Here is a 14,313-nt window from a genome sequence, read left to right on the forward strand (position 1 = left end):
TGGGGGAGGGGGAGCACTGGGGTTAAAATGGTAACTGAGCCTGTGCCTATGATGCAAAAGCACATGAGCTACAGGACTTGACTATAAAAATATTGAATTTCTCTCAATCCTCATAAGCGGATCCAAGACTTTTAAGGACAGAATAAAACAAACAAGAAAACTAAATTCAAACAAGTACAGAGTCTAACTATAGCCTAATGTATTGTGTAATAACTGTATGTTCAATGTTATGCTGAACACTTTACACACAATATCTCATTTAACCCTCACAGCCAAACTTTGAGGTAGATATTTTTATTATCCTCATTGTATAGATGAGGAAACTGGCACTTAAAAGTATTAAGTAACTTTCCAAGATCATGGTTATTAAATGGCAAATCTGAGGCTCAACTGACATCTGTTTGATACCAAAACTCATGTGCTTTGAAAAGACCATAGCCATTTTTCAGAATTTAAGGTAGGTATCTTAAAAATGGAAACTACTTTAGTTAGTTCTTTATCAGCCACCAAGGTCTGATTCCTAGGGAGAAGTACTCAATTTTAGACTGACAAACAATTTCACTTGAAATCCTTATCAGCAATGTCTATATCATATCCATGAAGTATTTTTAAAACTGCAGTTAATCATACAAGTGTGGGGCAGTTGGTTGTGATACTACCCAGACAGTCAATTAGATTTTTCACTTAGGTGTTTTGGTTCAAAGGTGACACAGAAAACCATTGCAATCAATAACGCAGATTCAGTCCCAAACATCAAGGATTGTATAATTGTATGGTACATGACTTCAGGATGTTAAATTTGTCTTTTTTGTTTGTAGAAATATCATTTGAATGTTTGGGGCAAAATATTCGCATATTACATGTGCTTAAAAGAAAAGAGGAAAGAAGGAAAGAGGGAAGGAAGGAAGGAGGGAAGAAAGGAAGGAAGGAAGGAAAGAAGGAAGGAAGGAGAGATGGAAGGATGGAAGGAAAGCAAATGGATCTTTTTGCATTGGAGGCTCCTTACCATCTGATTGCACCAGTTTGCTTGGTGTACCTTCATCCTTCTCACCAACCCCAAGTGGCTCTAAGCGTAGGCCAGATTTCTCCTCTGGCATATCAAGAATTTTCTTTTAAGTGTTTACAGTTAAACTAGGCAGTTAAAGGCAAGATGAAATTTATATATAAAATGATATCCTCTTATAAAGAATAGAAGCTGGCAGCAAAGAAGCCCTTTCTTTTAGGCTTTTTAATGACTATTGGACCAAAATCACTCATTACTCTCAGGCACACTGTATTTTGGTTGACCTTGTGGAATGTCTGTTTGATGGTTTTCAAAATCACTTATCCGTGCAGTTTTGGCATCTCTGTGCTGTGTTAGCAATCCCAGCTTTGTATCAGATTCTACTTCAGTCTTTCGTGTAAGTTCTGAATTTCCTCCCACTTCTTTCTCATCAAAATATGTAAGCAGGTACAAAGGAGTAATTGAGCACTGTGAAATGATCTTAATGTTTCAAGATATTTATCCAAATTATGCATATACTTAAAATAAGGGTGCAGAATCTAAATAGTGGTTACCTCCCTGAACTCCTGGGCCCCCAGCGAGAAATTCTTTAATGTAGTCATGAGGATCCTTATGAAAAGTTTGGGAAACATATTAGTAAACCCATGAAATGTTTACTACCACTACATGAGTTTAGTTTGGATTTTGCTTCTATCTTTCTATCAATAATTGAAAAAGGCATCAGTATCTATTCAGGGACAAAATTCATCTGTATCTAAATTTCGTATCCTTTTCAATCTCATCGTCTTCCTTAAATATTTATTAAGTGGTTTCTTGCTATTTGCCTGGCACTGTGCTTTGTATCCATATATGACGTCATGTAATCCTCATAGAGAATCTATGAGCTATGTACAATTACAATTTCTATTTTGTAGATACACATACAGAGAAATTAAGCAATTTGCCTGAGGCCCCACAGCTAGGAAGTGGCAGAGCTGGGATCTGGATACAGGTCTGCCAGACATTAAAGCCTAAAGCCTTTGGCCACGCTGCCTGCTCAAGGTTACAGTCAGAAACTAGCCATGGAGACCTGATATCCTAACATCCCTTCCCCTACTCTTAATAAAAATGCTCTTATCTTTGCTTGAGGACCAGAGCCCACCTACAAGGCCATGTGGTCTGGGTAGGACTGACCTTACCCTCTGATTCCCGGGGTGGGCACATGACACAGGCCTGGCCAATCAGAACATTTGTGGCCCTGGGCATCATCACTGGGTGGGGTACTACTTGTGGTCATTTTGTGGGTGGAGACTACCTGAGATGAAGCTAAGATCCTGAAAGGCAAGAAGTGGAAAGATCCCTGGTCCCGGGGACAATATTTGAGTTCCTACATCCAGTTGTACCTTGACTCTTTCAACTTTTCAGTGGAAGAGCCCATAGATTTCATGCTTGCTTTTGTTTTTCCTTAAACCAGCTTGAGTGGGGGTTCACTTACAATTGAAAAAGACCTGATGAAAAGAACACAAATATTCCTCACTTGGTCATGAGACAATGCTGGCAGGAAACACCATGGAACACTCTGGAATGTCCTCCAGTCTCTCACACTTCCCCACCTACTGACCTTTTACCAAAGCTCTAGTCATGCCACCTCTTTTACTTGGTATTATAATCAGTGGTGGCATTCTGAGATGTATACCCTGCTCTTTTTTTTCTTTTTCCTGTTAAGCTCCTTGAATATGTGCTATTTTCCTGCCTTTGGCTGTTTTCTTTTGTTCTCATTATTGCCACTTGGATCAGCAACACAGGTCAGGGAGGTTTGTAATGATCAGACCAAGATGTTTGGCAATAACTAGCCTGGGAAGACAATTTTAAAAAATATTTTGTTGTAATAATTTCATGCAGAGTATGAATCTGCATGAAATTCATTATTCTGAGACTGTGAATCATTGGATAATTAGCAAATTATATTGTTACCTCTTAAAATATTTTGATTCAAATGACAAAAAAATTCAGGTTATATTCTTGAAAGGCAAAGATCTGCTTTAGAGATCCAAGTAGAGATGCCTCTGTCCTCTGCTTTAGAAATGTGCTCAATACATGTTTATTGAATTGGACAGTGAAAACTATGTGTCATACCCTGGCTCATAACTAAATTATCAGAATCCCCAAAATCACTAGACTACGGCATTGTCAAAAGAGAGATTTTCTTCTGCACCTAGGCTTCTGTCTGTCTATCTATCATCTATCTATCATCTATCTATCTATCTATCTATCTATCTATCTATCTATCTATATCTGTCTTTCTATCTAGTATCGTCTATCTCTTTATCTATCTAGAGCTATAGAGATGAGTTGGGTTTAAAACTTGCCACCTTGCTGGGCTGTGTAATCACATAATCACTTCTGGGCCAGAAGTAGGATTTGAACTCAGGCCTCTCTGATTGCAGAGACTGAGGACTCAATGCTATACTGAAGAAGTGAGACCTTAGGTCTCAAAAACTCAACATTCCAACTCCTAGTTCCCATCCTGACACCACAGCATCTCATCACAATACTGTCATTATGATCAGAGCCTGATGATGTGGCTCAGCAAGGACTCGTTAGGTACCCACAGAATGCCTTTTAGGTGGAAAGATGACAAATAAAGGATACTGTCCCTGCCCTTCTATATCTAATTCATGATATTAACAGGTAAATATTTTAAAAGAAGTTCTCTGCAATTTAAAAAAAAAAAGGCAAAAACCTAATTTGTAGCACTTTCCAATTTCTTTTTGCCCCCCAGTGTTATTGAGGTATAGTTGACAAATAATTATGTAATGTATGTAAAGTGTACAGCATGATGATTTGCTATACATGTACATTGTGAAAGGATTCCCACAATTCAGTTAATTAACACATCCATCATTTCACATACTTACCTCTTTTTTTGTGTGAGAACACAAGTTCTACTCTGTTAGAAAATTTCAATTACACCATACAGTATTGTCAACTATAGTCATCATGTTATACATTACATCCTCGGACCATATTCATCTTATCACTGAAAGTTTGTACCCTTTTACCAGCCTCTCCCTATTTCCCTTACCTGGTGGCACCATTCTACTGTTTCTATGAGTTTGGTTTTTTTTTTTACATTCCGTATATAAGTGATATTATGCAGTATTTGTCTTTCTCTGGAAAGCATTAACATAATGCTCTCCAGGTTCATCCATTTTGTTGCAAAAGGCAGGATTTCTTTCTTTCTGAAAGCTGAGCAATATTTCACTGTACATATATACTTCATTTTGTTTATCCATTCATCCGTTGACAGACATTCATGTTGTTTCCACACCTTGGCTAATGTGAATAATGCTGCAATAAACATAGGAGTACAGATATCTCTTCAAGAGAGTGATTTCCTTTGGATATATTTCCTTTGGATATATACCCAGGAGTGGGATTACTGGATCATATGGTAGGTCTATTTTTAATTTTTTAAGGAATCTCCATACTATTTTCTATAGTGGCTGTACCAGTTTACGTTCCCATCAACAGTGTACAAGGTTCTCTTTTTTCCACATCCTTGCCAGCACCTATCTCCTGTCTTTTTTTATAATATAGCCATTCTAAAAGGTATGAGATGATACCTCATTGTAGTTTTGATTTGCATTTCCCTGATGATTAGTGATGCTGAGCACCTTTTCACATGCCTGTTGGTCACATGTATGTCTACTTTGGAAAATGTATATTCAGGTCTTTTGCCCATTTTTAATTTATTTTTGCTATTGAATTGTATGAGTTCCTTGTATATTTTGTATGTTAATCACTTATATGTAGTTTGTGAATATTTTTCATAGGTTGCCTTTTCATTTTGTTGATGATTCTCTTTGCTCTGCAGAAGATTTTCAATTTTATGTGGTCTCATTCGTTTATTTTTTCTTTTGTTGCCTTTGCTTTTGGTGTCAAATCCAAAAAATCATTGCTAAGACCATTGTCAAGGAATTTAACCCCTGTGTTTTCTTCTAGGAACTTTATTATTTCAGGTGTTACCCTCAAGTCTTTAACCCATTTGGAGTTAATATTTGTGTATGGTGTCAGATAGGGGTCCAGTTTCTTTCTTTTGCATGGGGATATCCAGTTTTCTCAACATCGTTTATGGAAGAGACTATCTTTTTCCCATTGTATATTTTTGGCAGCTTTGTCAAAAATTAATTGACCATATATGCATGGATTTATTTCTGGGCTCTCTATTCTGTCCCATTAATCTATGTGTATGTTTTTATGCCAATATTATACTGTTTTGATTACCACAGTTTTGTAATATAGTTTGAAATCAGAGAGTGTGATGCCTCCTGCTTTGTTCTTTCTAAAGATTGTTTTGGCTATCTGGGGTCTTCTGTGATTCCATGTAAACTTTAGGGTTGTTTCTTCTATTTCCATGAAAAATGCCACTAGAGTTTTCAGGGTTTTTTTAAATCATTTTTTTATAGTTTATTTTTTACTTTTTAAAAATTTTTTTCCTAAAGATTGGCACCTGAACTAACAACTGTTGCCAATTTTTTTTTTCTGCTTTATCTCCCCAAATCCCCCCTGGTACATAGTTGTATATCTTAGTTGCAGGTCCTTCTAGTTGTGGCATGTGGGACACCGCCTCAACGTGGCCTGATGAGCAGTGCCATGTCCGCACCCAGGATCCAAACCAGTGAAACCCTGGGCCGCCACAGTGGAGCGGGTGAACTTAACCACTCAGCCCCGGGGCCAGCCCCTAAATCTTTTTTTAATTGAGTTCATAGTAGTTTACATCAATGTGAAATTTCAGTTGTACATTATTTCTTGTCCATCACTGCATAAGTGCTCCCCTTCACCCTCTGTGCCCACCCCTCACCCATCTTCCCCTGGTAACCAGTGAACTGTTTTCTTTGTCCATGTGTTTGTTTATATTCCACATATGACTGAAGTCATCTGGTGTTTGTCTTCCTCAGTCTGGCTTATTTTGCTTAGCAAAATACCTTCCAGGTCCATCCATGTTGTTGCAAATGGGATGATTTTGTCTTTTTTATGGGTGAGTAGTATTCCATTGTATATAAATACCACATCTTTATCCAATCATCAGTTGATGGGCACTTGGTTTGTTTCCATGTCTTGGCTATTGTGTATAGTGCTGCAATGAACACCGGAGTGCATATGTTACTTTGGATTGTTGATTTTAAATTGTTTGGGTAGATACCTAGTAGTGGGATAACTGGTTCATATGGTGTTTCTAATTTTAGTTTTTTGAGGACTCTCCATACTGTTTTCCATAGTGGCTGCACCAGTTTGCATCCCCACCAGCAGTGTATGAGGGTTCCCTTTTCTCCACATCCTCTCCAACATTTGTTATTTTTAGTCTTAGTGATTATAGCCATTTTAACGGGTATTAGGTGGTATCTTAGTGTAGTTTTGATTTGCATTTCCCTGATGATTAGTGATGTTGAACATCCTTTCATGTGTTTATTGGCCATCTGTATATCTTCTTTGCAAAAATGTCTGTTCATATCCTCTGCCCATTTTTTGATGGGGCTGTTTGTTTTTTGTTGTTCAGTGGTGTGAGTTCCTTATATGGAGATTAACCCCTTGTCGAATATGTGATTTGCAAATATTTTCTCCCAATTGGTGGGTTGTCTTTTTGTTTTGATCCTGGTTTCTTTTTCCATACAGAAGCTCTTTAGTCTGATGAAGTCCCACTTGTTTATTTTTTCTTTTGTTTCCCTTGTCTGAGAAGACAGGGTATTCAAAAAGAATAAGTTCAATGTCAAAGAGTGTACTGCACTATATTATCTTCCAGGAGTGTTATGGTTTCAGGACTTGTATTTAAGTCTTTGATCCGTTTTGAGTTTATTTTTGTGTATGGCGTGAGATAATGATCTACTTTCATTCTTTTGCATGTAGGGGTCAGTTTTCCCAACACCATTTATTGAAGAGACTATCTTTTCTCCATTGTATGTTCTTGGCACCTTTGTTGAAGATTAGCTGTCTGTAAATGTACGGTTTTATTTCTGGGCTTTCAGTTCTGCTCAACTGATCTGTGTGCCTGTTTTTGTACCCCACTGGAGTTTTGATAGGGATTGGATTGAATTTGTAGATTGCTTTGGGTAATATGGACATTATAACATTATTAATTCTTCCAATCCATGAACATGGCATATCTTTACATTTATTTGTGTCTTCTTCAATTTCTTTCATCAATACCTTATAGCTTTCAATGTACAGATCTTTCACCTCCTTGGTTAAATTTATTCCTAAGTATTTTACCCTTTTTGATGCTATTGTAAATGGGATTATTTTCTTAATTTGTCTTTCTGATAGTTCATTGTTAGTGTATAAAAACACAACTGATTTTTATATGTTGATTTTGTATCCTGCAACTTTACTGAATTCTTTTATTAGTTCCAACAGTTTTTTGGTGGAGTCTTTAGGGTTTTCTATATATAACATCATGTGATTTGCAAACAGAGGCCATTTTACTTTTCCTTACTAATTTGGATATGTTTTACTTCTCTTTTTTTTTTGCCAAATTGCTCTGGCGAGGACCTCCAGTACTATGCTGAATAAAAGTGGTAAGAGTAGGCACCATTCTCTTGTTCCTGATCCTAGAGGAAAAGCTTTCAAATTTCATTGTTAAGTATGATGCTAGCTGTGGCTTGTTATATATAGTCTTCATTATTTTGACGTACATTCCATCAATACCTAATTTTTTGAAAGTTTTGTCATGAAAAGATGTTGAATTTGTCTAATTCTTTTTCTGCATCTATTGAGATAATCATATGATTTTTATTTTTTATTTTGTTAGTATGATGTATCACATTTATTGATTTAGCACTTTCTAGTTTCTGTAACATAAATACTTGTACCATAGCTGATTTCAAGCTCTCAGTAGTTTATTCACTGGCTTGAAAAATTCCTGAAAATTTAGCAATCAGCTTTTATGAATTGGTATGAGACCACTGATCAACTCCAACACATCAGTGGAATGGGGCTTCTCTTAAAAATGAAAAAGATAAGGAGGATCTCTGGCTTAATTTGAGTGATTTGCTATCATTTTAGACCAATCACCATGGCTTGGTGTTGGGTGACTACAATTACCGTCGTGAGTCTTGTGACCCCCCCCAACCCCCACCCCTCCTGGCTGGATAAGTGTCTTAGTCTTCCTTGCTGCTTTAACAACAACAAAAAACTGCATAATCTGAGTGGGTTAAACAACAGAAATTTATTTCTACAGTTATTGAGCTTTAAAGTCTGAGATTAGGGTGCCAGCATGGTTGGGTTCCAGTAAGGGCCCTCTTCTTGGTTTGCAGACAGCAATCTCCTCACTGTATCCTCACATGGTGGAGAGAGAGAGAAGTCACCTCTCTCATGTTTCTTCTTATAAGGGTAATAATCCTATTCCTGAAGGTTCCGTCCTCACGACCTGGTTACTTCCCAAAGACCCCACCTCTAAATATCATCACGTTGAGGATTATGCTTCAACACACGAATTGTAGCGGGACACAACCATTCCATCCGTAGAAGCAGGCATTGAGAGTGACAACTGCACCAAACCCACATACCTGATAGAGTGATAAACAGTCCCCTGAAAGTCTCAAAGAAGAACAGGAATGTGGGTTAGATAGATAAAATCCAATGTTGTGCTATACAATCCTGAAGAGAAAGACAAGATACACAAATACATAACTATGAAGAATAAATGAGCATGCCCACAATAACTGCGAAGAAGAATTGAGGGGAATGGGGTATTTCAAGAATCTACTTCTTATATAGAAAGCAGAGGGATGAATTGGAGAACATTACTTACCTGCATGAGTTAAATTTTTAAAAACTTTGAGCATGGCCTTGTTCTTTAAAGGATGGAAATGGATCCACTGTTCTCTTTCTCATGAAAATATTGGGAAGAAGAGTTATAAATACACATTAAGTGTATTGCTTGTTTAAGGACTGCTGGCTGAGGTGGTGAATATGAGTTATTCAATTAGCACAAACACAGGTGTATTTTAAGTGCTTCAGCTCCCAGGAGTTCTGTCACTATAGGCTCTACCTCTGATGCTTTGTTTTGATCATTTTTTGGCTCCAAAAAGGATTTTCTTTTTTGTTCTCTTATTCTATATTTTGCTGCTTTGTTGTAGGGTTTGACTGCCATGTTGCAAAAGCACATTTCCCAAGCTTGAGAAACAGCAATGCTCAACACCTACACATTTGGCCTCCCTGAACAATTTCTTTCCTTACAATTAATCCAAAGAGAGTGGAGATGAAGTTGCTTCCTCTATTCATCAAGGCGATTGTCAGTTGAAAAGGGGGAAAAATAGCTAACAATTTTTCAGAAGCTCCTAGCAGAAAAAAAAAAAGCACACACCAGGAAGAGAGGGAACTCTTTAGAAAGCATTTGGAATTTAGAATGCATTTTCCATTATCCTGGTAGAATGTCCAATGTTTTCATGTATATTACAGATCAAAGAATGAAAAGAACATTATTGAGTATTTTCTTTAAGTTTTTTGTGTCAGCTTGAGTTCAGTCTGCTCTGAAAAGCTTTACTGGCACCCCAAGTAGAGAAAAGAGCAAAGATGTTCCTTGCATTATTATTTATAAAAGAAAACAATTAGAAACAATTTAGCTATACAAATATAGAGGACATTTATGTAAAACATGGTATATCCACTGAATGAAAATTAGGCAGATATTTAAAATTATATTTCTGAAAATTTTTGAAATAATCAACTGTTCTTGCTTTATACGAATAGGAAAAAAGTATCATTGAAAATTGCATGTATAATATGCGAATGTTCATAATAGCTTTATTCTTAATACCAAAAAACTAGAAACAATCCAAATGTTCCTCAGAATGTGAATGGATAACAAAATTGTGGTGGATTCATACAATGGAGTATTACTCAACAATAAAAAGAAAAAACTACTGATTGATGAATAAATCTCAGAACATTAAGCCGAATGAATAAAAGCCAGACTCAAAAAATTATATAGTCTATTTTTCCATATATCAATTTGTGAAATAGGTAAAATTGATCTATGGTGGCAAAAGGTGGATCAGTGGTAGCCTGGGGCATGAGTTACGAGAGAGTCACTCTGCAAAGAGGCACAAGGGACCATTGTTGAGTGATATAAATATTCTATATTTTGATAGGGAGTGGTTATATGGGAGTATGTATTTGTCAAAACTCATCAAATTGTATCCCACAAATTTATGCATTTTGTTATATAATACCCCAACAAAGTTGATTTAAAAACTAATATGTAGTATAATTCAATTATGTAAAATAAAAAAACCAAGAAACTAGACATCAAAAAATACTATGAAGAATATTAATGTGTTAAAACATTTACATTCATTATTTCTAGGTATGGAATTAAGAGTAACTTTTTTTTCTCGTACTTGACTTCATTGTTAAATCGCTACTGGAACTGTATACTATACTTTTAATTTTATTTATCTATATACTATCTTTATCTATTTATCCATCTGTCCCCTGTCCTGTCCTTTTGTCCATCCATCCATCTAGCTTCTTTTACCTTCCTTAAATGATTATCATTATATAGAATTGCAGTACCAGGTAGATATAAATATATAATTTCTTTTTAAAGATAGGCACCTCAGCTAACATCTGTTGCCAATCTTCTTTTTTTCTTCTTCTCCCCACAGCTTCCCAGTACATAGTTGTATATTCTAGTTGCAGGTCCTTCTGGCTGTGCTATGTGGGATGATGCCTCAGCATGGCCTGATGAACGGTGCTGGGTCTGCACCCAGGATCTAAACCTAAAACCCTGGGCTGCTTAAGCGGAGCACACGAACTTAACCACTCGGCCACGGGGTGGGCCCCTAAATATACAATTTTTTTAAGTGTGTTTGCAAGCCCCTAGCCTTGTAACAATTTTGCTTCATAATGATTTAATCTGAGGATACCTTCTTGGTTAGTTTTGTTGGCATGCCTGCCTCTGCCCCTTCCTGATTTGGACAGTCATTCCAGAGGAAAGTAATAAAATCCTTGATGTTTTTAAAAAGAATCAGGCTCTTTGACTGTTTAGGTGCTTTGATCATTCATTTTGTCAAGATCAAAGAATAGAGACTATTGATCACCTAGTGTTCTATGCAGACTTGCTTGAATGGCACAAAGATGACTTGAATAACATTGACTGTTGTCGCTGGAATCCCAATGAAAATGGAGATGATTCTCCTGGGAGGCTGTCATTAGAAGCAACAACAACAATGACATCAACTACAAGCATCAACAAAAAGAATCTAAAAAGAACGATAATATTAATGATAAGATGGTTTGGAACGTAAATGTTTCTAAGTCACTTTTACTTACAATAAGTCCTGCAATGTAACAGTCCTGTGGGGCAGACGGGAGAAGCATTGGAGACCCATTTTTCAGATGAAGACACTGAAGCATGGGAGACTCATCTCACCACTAAGTGACAGAGCGGCCACACAAGTCCAGGATTCCCAAAGTGTTATTTCCACTGTTTATCTCCATGAATTTTAAAATGTCCTCTTTCTCTTTTATGTCCAGATTGTCATTCATGGAAGCTTCCTCTTCTTCTGGACTGAATGAGCAGAAACAGATTTTTTAGGAAATTTGGTTGTTGTTATTATTAAAATTTTCCCCATTTTGTTCCTAGGTTGAAGGTTGGGAAAGCGAAATGTAGCCTATTACAGCTTACAAATATTTTTGGACCAGGTCCATCAAATTCACTAAAATCTGAAGGTCCGTCAAATTCGCTAAAATCATAAAGACAGAGAAATTGGTTTGACCATGTTTTCCTTCCTCTGGCAGAACTGTCAATATTCTGGATGCAACAGAAACCTGACTTGCCAGCTGGATCATTGGCAAAGGAGTCAGAATAAGTGGGTAATGCAACTACACACACGGAGACAATTTTGATGAAGGTATTTAACACTAAGCATCTCCTGATTTGGATAGAGAAGTGGATTCTCATTCTTGGCTCCACAACTTCCTTAGTTTCTGCAATCAATCAGTTTTAGGGTACAGAAGGTTTCTTCCACAGAACCTTTTGTTCCCCAGGAAAACACTTTGGGTTGCCAAATAAATCAATGCCAAAAAGAGATATTTTACCAAAACATTTATTTTATAGATTTCATGTTTACATGTCCAGAAACACGATTACTTTTCTTACTGACATGAACATTTCTTTCTCATTTAAAACACAAAACAAAAACTTTTATCTGAGCTCTTTATGAGAATGCAATTGAGAATATTTCAAAGGAGGTAAAGTAGTTACTTCCTCCCTATTATATCGGCTAAAATGCAATGAAATATCAGCACTATTAGCAGAGTGGAATCCTAACCCAACTCATCTAGGTTTATGATTTTAATTAACTAACTTTGCTTTTTCCAACGGTAATGCAAATCAAAGGCTCCAAAATCACTTGCTGAGAAGAAGGAAACACTATTTCTAAATCTCTAAAGAAAGCCAAGAGAAACTGCTATGGACAATTGGCTTAATCTGAGTTCATCTTTTTTTGTCTAAAGTTTCACTGAGCAGATGTTCCATTTTTCTCATTTTCTTGAAATATGGTTTAAAAAACATCCAGGGGAAAATTTAAAACTTCATGAAGGATAATGGTTTAGGACCCTTCTTATATCTTCCAGAATTTTCTTCTTCAGGCAGATTATTCAATAGGAGTTCATGTTGAAAATAATTGTAAGCCCTGAGAATTCATGTGCTTAAAAATAAAGAACTTGTTTGAGCAAAGTGTAGAACACAGTGGACTCAAAGGAGGGAAGTTGTTTACAATATAGTTGCTCTGAATTCTGAAATGATTCTTTTGGGCCCCTGTTTTTCACTGAATGTAGAGGAAAGTCCTATCAATCACATTAACTCATTTTAAATTCCAAATTTAGCTAATGACTCAGGCATATTTTACCTGCTTAGGGTGCAGCCAGAGGGAAGTTCTTCCAATGTACTCTTTCTTCTGTCTCCCTTCATTGTTACTGTTACGTAAAACGGGAGTGAAAGAAGTGTAGACTCTGGAGCAAGACAAGAACCTGGTTGTCAGAATGGTGACTGAGGCCACGCAGGACTTGCAGAAAGTGTGATAGTGCAGAATTTGCTCATTCTTCTCATTCATTCACCTGTAACTACCACTTAAAATTATTAAAGTTACAAAACTGCTATTTTGCAAATGAAAAGACCTGGCTCTTGATTTGGTGCTTGAAATTATTGAAGTTAGAAAACTGCTGTTTGGAGATTGACAAGGTCTGGGTGTCTCTATTGCTATTTTCAGGCCATTCTCTGGTACACTGGAATGTATTGGATGGACATCCAATTAGCCAGGAAAATAGATCCCTTTCTACCATCCCAGCATGATCATCATCACAATCATACTTTATCTTATCATGTATGGTCCTGTTTAAAAACAGGCAGAGAGCCCCCCTCTGCCCCCAACGGCCCTACCTCTAGCTGAGAAGAGCAGCTTTCATACAAGCAGGCTGGATAAGTTTCTCAAATCCAAAGGCGATTTGTGGGCGTGTTATTGGTGGGGGGTGGAGACTGAGAGGTCCTGTTCAAGATTTGCAAGTTCTGATTGCTTCCTGATATTCTGTCATAGAACAGCTCTGTCCCTCACTTCCCACCCGTGTCTCTGTCCTTGCAAGAGAGAAAGTGTAGCCCAGTTATTAAGAACCTGGGCTCTGAATTTAGATAGGTCTGGGTTTCGTTAATTCCGAGGCTCTGCCACTTATTAATTGCGTTAGCTTGGATATGGTACTTTACTTTCCTAAGCTTTAAGATCCTAATATGTGAAAAGGAAATGATAATAGTACCTGCCTTACAGTGTTATTATGATCAAGCAATTAACAAGGCACTCAGTATAAGCATGCTCAAAAATGTTTATTATTAAAATTTTTTCACAGTCTAAGTATAAACTAATACAAAAATGAATGGAAATATTTATTTACCTCTTATATTTCCAAAAGTAAGTAAATATATATATATACCTGTGTATATATAGTCACATATGCACATGTATATGTATAATTGTTTTAAATGGAAGTATCTTTATTGTTGTTTTGAATAAGGGATCATTGCAGTGAAATTCAAATAATGCAGAGAAAGTAATTTATATGATATCTGCACAGAGACCAGAGACAGACGAGAAAACAGTTCTAATCATCACAAAGGAAATGGAGCGAGGCCTCTGGACTCCCTCTGCCTCCATTTTGTAATAATCACTTCACAGACGAAAGGGGTTTCTGGAGACCTGCAGTGTGAGAACTAGACAAATAGATACCAAAGAGAGCACAGGCTATTTTATTAGAATAAAGTGTAACCCCTGTTTGAG

At 36.8% G+C, this 14,313-nt stretch overlaps 1 long non-coding RNA gene across 1 annotated transcript; it reads left to right on the forward strand.

The window, feature by feature from the left end:
* Positions 1-3,576: 3,576 nt before the first annotated feature.
* LOC111771746 (uncharacterized) lies at positions 3,577-12,073 on the forward strand. The gene is made up of 2 exons (XR_002805657.2): positions 3,577-3,673; positions 11,786-12,073. It is a non-coding gene; the product is annotated as an uncharacterized lncRNA (long non-coding RNA).
* Positions 12,074-14,313: the final 2,240 nt, after the last annotated feature.

The sequence above is a fragment of the Equus caballus genome, chromosome 23, assembly GCF_041296265.1.
Source record: "Equus caballus isolate H_3958 breed thoroughbred chromosome 23, TB-T2T, whole genome shotgun sequence".
Taxonomy (NCBI): domain Eukaryota; kingdom Metazoa; phylum Chordata; class Mammalia; order Perissodactyla; family Equidae; genus Equus; species Equus caballus.